Source organism: Oppia nitens, unplaced genomic scaffold (assembly GCF_028296485.1).
Source record: "Oppia nitens isolate AA-2021 unplaced genomic scaffold, nextdenovo-longstitch-racon4-pilon3 scaffold1_pilon_pilon_pilon, whole genome shotgun sequence".
In the NCBI taxonomy this organism is placed as follows: Eukaryota; Metazoa; Arthropoda; class Arachnida; order Sarcoptiformes; family Oppiidae; genus Oppia; species Oppia nitens.
This window is the reverse complement of record NW_026533199.1, coordinates 14,674,223-14,680,941: the sequence shown is the minus strand read 5'-3', so window position 1 is coordinate 14,680,941 and position 6,719 is coordinate 14,674,223.

Below are 6,719 nucleotides of genomic sequence, written 5' to 3'. Positions count from 1 at the left end.
ACGGCCCTTATAAAAATTATAAAATTTTTATTTAATTTATAGATTTATAATAATAATTTAAAAACTTAGAAATTATTTTTGTTATTTATATACTTTTTAAATTTATAAATTATGATTTAAAATACAATTATATTGTTTGCTTTTGTTAAATGTTATAGTTTAATTTAGTTATTATTGAACTTTTTTTTAATTGTATGCTTAAAAACTAATATTGTATAAATATTTGAATAAATAGTAATTACTATTTTTTAGATAATAATAAATTATATAAACAATTAAAAGTAACAAATTTTTTTTAGTTACCGGTGCTATCTATACATACATTTTTTTAGTATAAAATTTAAATTTTTACAAAAAAATGCTCTTAAACATTGTAAGTGTATTTAGCTATTATACAGATATTGAAAACAATATTTATTTATTTTATATAATAGAGTACATAAAAAATATAAATTGAATTTTTTTTATTTATCTAAAATTCTAATTATCAAACGTATGATACAATCAATAATTTTATTTCTATAAAAAATAATTAAACAAAAAATATGTATGTAATATTAATTACAGTTTAATTAGTAATTAAATAAAAAAAAATTATATAACTATTAATTTAAAATTTTTATAATTAATAAATAATTATAATTTATATTAATACATAATTATACTGTCACTAATTAGTTACAAGTTATTTATTATTAATTGTAAAACTTGATAAATTGATTAATATTTAATAATTTTTTTTAAATCAAACCACCACAAATTTTTAATCTTTACTTTAGTTGTGTTTTGTTGTTAAAAAAAATAATTTTCTACAAATTTATATATAATTATTTTAGTAAACTGTAATTTCTGATCAATAAATTTTTATTGATTGATAATTTATTATAGAAATAAATATTAGTTGTCGTATTAAATGAATATTATATAAATTTTTAAATTTTATATAAAAAATTCAATTTATAGTTTTTTTCCCAAAAATTTGTATCTTAAATATTTAATAATTATGTACATTAATAATAAATATTAATTTTTTAATTTAGATATTAATGATTATTGATTTTTAATTATTTGTATAGAAATTAACAATTAATAATTAGTTACTAAACAACAGTAATTACTGATTGGACTTTAATTTATAATATAAAAAGTTAATTTAAATTTTTAAAAATATATTATTTACGTAAATTTTTATTATCGACAAAAAACTTTTAAAAAATTTTAATGGTGTTTTATTAATAATTTATCTGCTAATTATTAAAATATTTATTAAAATTTGATAATGTTTATTTGATAAAAATTAATTATCTATTTCTATTAGTAATAGCAACATTATAATAAATATTGTATTATAAATTTGTTTAAATCAAATTTAATATTTTTAAAATTTTCAATTTTAACTGTTTATCAAAAAATTAATAATATTTTTTTATTAATATTTTTTTATTAATAATATTTTTTTATTAAAAAACAAATCTTTTTAAAATTCAAAATCATAGTTTTAACAGAAAACTGTAATTATAGTTATATAAATAAAATTAAATTCTAATAATAATTTTTAAATTTTTAATTTAAAACATATCCTAAATGTTTGTTTATTTTTCTAATAAAAATCTTAAATATATAAAATAATAATTTACAAAATATTTATAAATAAAAAATATTAGTATAGCTATAGTTAAAGATTAGTTATATTTTAAATATAAAATATTATTTAATTTTATTTCTATTAGATTTATATGATTATAATTAGATATATATATATATATATCAGTATTATTTTGATTAAAATTTTTTTAATGATATTTAATAAATTTGTGTTAAAATTATTATTCAAATATAAACTGTTAATTTTTAACTTTTTATTATTACTATACAAATATACAAATAAATAATTAAATAGATAGTTATGAAATGAAATCTGTTTCTAATATATAAAAATTTATTTATAAAATTAACTAATAATTAAATAGTTTACAGTTATAAACAAAATAAATAATAATATTAAATTAAATTGCAGTCGTTTTTTTCATTTATTTTTATTAAATTAAATTATTTTTTAACTAATTTATTGTAAATTTACCATGATGCTAAACTGTACTTAGTAAACAATACTATATATTTTATTAATTAGTTTTATTAAAAACAGTAAATTTTTTTTTTGTAATAATTAGCATTCAAATTGTTATAACCTTATTATATAGAAATTGATTATTTTTTAACATTATTAACAATGTATGAGTTATTTAATTACTTTATAATTATTATACATGTGCACATGTGTTTAACTAATTAATATATTGTCAATTAATAAATTGTAAAAAATAATATTTTAGTAAATATAAATAGATATTTTTTTATTATTAAATGAAAATGCTGTAATTATTTAATATAATAACAATTAAATATTTGCAAAATAATAATAATAATAATAATAAACTGTAATCTCAAACAGTTAAACACAATTACATTATATTTATTAATTAAAAATTAATAATAATAGCCATATATGACAAGGGAAATATTTTTTAAAATTTATTATTAGTATTTAATTAAAATAATAGAAATAATTTAATTTAATAAAGTATTCTAAATTTTGAAAAGTTTTGATTTTTACTATACATTTAGATATACATTAATTAATTGTTATTTTAAATAATAAAATGTCAACTAGTATATACTATAAACTATAAATAAAAATTATTAAATAATAATATATTTTCATTTACTACTACTATATTGAGACAAATAACAATTATTATAAAATAATTAATATCAGATTAAAGGATAAAATATAAATATACATAAAAATATTTAATAAATATAATCTAAATTTATAATATACATTATTATATGTATTAATATAATTATGTATTATGATAATATAAACTATAAATATTAATTAATAGATAAAATTTTTAAATTTTTACACAATTTTTTAATTAAACTGTAATTTATATAATATAAATATTTTTTGTTTAATTATTTTTATAGAAATTAAGTTTTAGGGTTTGTGATTATTAAAGAATTAAATTTTTAGATAAATAAAAAAAATTAATTAATTAAACTGTAATTTAATTTACATAAATATTAATGATTTTTTATAATGATTTTATAATTATTATTTATAGGTTTATAAGTTTAATTTAGTTATTATTTAACTTTTATTTTTTAATTTTATGCTTAGAAACTAGTATTGTATAAATATTTGAATATAAAGTAAATACTATTTTTTTAAAAATAATAAGTTTTATATATATATAAAATAATATTTAATAATAATAAATTATATAAACAATTAAAATTTACATTTTATTTTTTTGTTTTTTTATTTTAAAAATATAATTTCAATATAAACTAATAAAATGTAAATTAAAATATAATTTACAAATAAAGTAAAGGGACAGTATGAAAAAAAGTAATTTTTTCAAAAAAAAGTAATCAATTGATTACTTTTTTTCATAGCGAGTATGAAAAAAAGTAATTTTTTACTTTTTTTCATTTAATATAATAATATTTTATCAATTATTTATACTTATAATTTAATTAATAGAGTTAATTAACTGTATAATTTTATTTATAAGTTACATATTAAATGTAATGGATCATTTTATTTATTTTGACCACTATTGACCAATGGTCAACATTTGCAAATAATAGTTAAAATAATTAAAAATCTTATTTTGTTTTGATTTATTAGAAAATTTATATTAATTACATTAATATTAATTTTTTGTAATACATTGACCATTGGTCACTTTTGATAATTATAATTAAAATTGACCATAACAATTAATATGTAATTTAAAATTATATTGTTAATTTTGTTTTTTGGTTATTTTTATTTGTATAAACCAAAAGTGACCAATGGTCAATGTATAACAAAAATTTATATTAATGTAATTAACATAAATTTACTAATAAAACAAAACAAAAATGAGATTTTTAATTATTTTAACTAATATTTACAAATGTTGACCATTGGTCACTAGTGGTCAAAATAAATAAAATGATCCATTACATTTAATATGTAACTTATAAATAAAATTTTACAGTTAATTAAAACTATTAACTAAATTATAAATATTATTATATTAAATGAAAAAAAGTAAAAAATTACTTTTTTTCATACTCGCTATGAAAAAAAGTAATCAATTGATTACTTTTTTTTGAAAAAATTACTTTTTTTCATACTGTCCCTAAAGTAAATTATAATATTAAATTTAAAAATTTTATTTATATAATTAATATATAATAAGCTTGTTTAATTGTTTATTTGTTAGTAAAGTTATGTTTTTATATTATACATTTAGATAAACATTATATAATTGTAATTTTAAATAATAAAATATAATAACATTTTTTTCTAATAAAAACTGTAATTTATTTTATATAAATATTTTTAGCTTAATTATTTTTTATAGAATTAAAAAATTAGCCTATGCTAAATTATTAAATTTTATTTTTATTTTAAATAAATAAAGATAAATAATAATTATAAAAATTTAGTTTACATTTATTTAAAATACATTACAGAAGTTTTTTAATTAATTAAAATTAATTATATTTAATATAAAGAAACTATTATGTAATATGATAATTGAATATTTATATTGTTTTTAATATTTATGATAAACAATAATAATAAAAAATTGAATATCCAGTTATATATATATATTCTAAATTTTTAAACTTTAAAAAAGTAATCATTAAATTATGAATTTTTGTTTGATGTTCAATTGTAGTATTAATTCAATTATTATAATTTTAATTATTTAATATTAATATTAGTATTGTTACCAAACTATTATTCAATGGTTTACTAATATATTTATAAAAGTTATTACATTATTATAATTAATTTAAATTACAAATTTATAATTCTAAATACATCCATATTATTTAAAACAAAAATAAATTAATTAAAAAAACTGTAATTTTTTAAATAATTTATTTTAAATTTAATAAATTTATATATAAAGTATCATTATTAGTTTGAGGATTTCGCGAATTTATTAAATATTATTTTATATTTCTTTAAATATTAATAATATTTAGAAAAAATATTTATTAAAAAAACATTATTATTAGTTAATAAATAAATTATTTTAATTTATAACAAATTTTTTTAGAAATTATTAGATTTTACACTAACAAAACAATACATTACTATTTAACAATAGGAAAACCATACGGTGTTGAGCACCGGTAGCTAATTAACAATAACTATTAATAACAACAACTATGTATTTAAAATATTTAAATAAATTAATAAAAAAAATGTAATTTTAATCGATTATACAAAAACTGAACTAAATTAATAAAATTTAGATTTTCTTATTATTATTATTAAAATTATTTATTAACTATTATTAATTTAGTAAAATATTTTCCAGTAATAAAGATATCTAAATTATTATTTAGTAAATTTTAATAAAATCATCAATAAATTAAATAAATATTTACAGTTTGTGTATTACTTATTTTTTAAAATATATATTAAATTTATCTTTAATTTTTTAAGTTAATTTTTTTAACACAAATGTAAAAATTATAACTACAGTATCAATTTTTACTTAACTAAATTGTAATGTTGAATAAAACTATAAAATCAATAAATTATATATTAATTTAAATTTAAGTAAAATTAGAATAATTAAAAATTATAACAATTATACATTTTAAAATATATTAATAATAATAAACTGTAATTTTTATTTGTCAATCATAATTACATAATATTTATTATTTAAAAATAAATAATTATAGCGAAAATATACAAAGAGAATTTTTTTAATTATTGATATTTGATGATATATATATTTGAATATATGAATTTATAACTTGATTTTTTAATAAAAATAAAAATTATAACTAAATTATCTTGTTTTAACTAATTTATAATGATTACGAAAAGATTTTAGATATATTATAATATTTAAAAAAATTAAAAAAAAATTACTATATAATTATTATTTCATAAGATATTATTTATTTTTATTATTATGCTATTATGTTTAATTAATAAATATATATATTAATATTAATTAATATATAAATAATATTATAATTAAATATCTATTGTTTAAAAATAAATAAATAATATTATTATTAATAGTAAGTTTTAATTAGTTGTTGATATTATTATGAAAATAAAATAATATTTATTAAATAATAATAACGTTTATAAATAAAATAATTTGTATCGTATTTTATTATTTATTTTAATTTTATAATACAATTTGTTTTTTATCAAACTGAGCTAATATGATGTTATCGTAAATAATTTTTAAATTTGAAATTTTTATAAATAAATTTTTAGCCTCCATAAAATAATAAATATTTTCATTTAAATTTTTAGACTACTTTAGTTGTATTTTATTGTAAAATTAAATAATTTTAAAAATGTGTTTCCATTTAAAGTAGGCTTTTATCCATAAAAATAATATAAATCTAATTTCTTATTTAATTATAATTATTTATTATTATTATTATAGATTATTAGCAATATTAAATTTTATTTAAAAAATTATTATAATTATTAATAGTAAATTTAATAAATTATTATATATTGAATTAAGTAGGTATTATATATTAAAAAAATAATATACATTTATCAATGATTAAATTAATGATAACATACAATATATTTATATAATAGGTTTTATTGATTATCAATATTTTTCAATAAAATAAAAAACTAACCTAATATAATGCTTAAA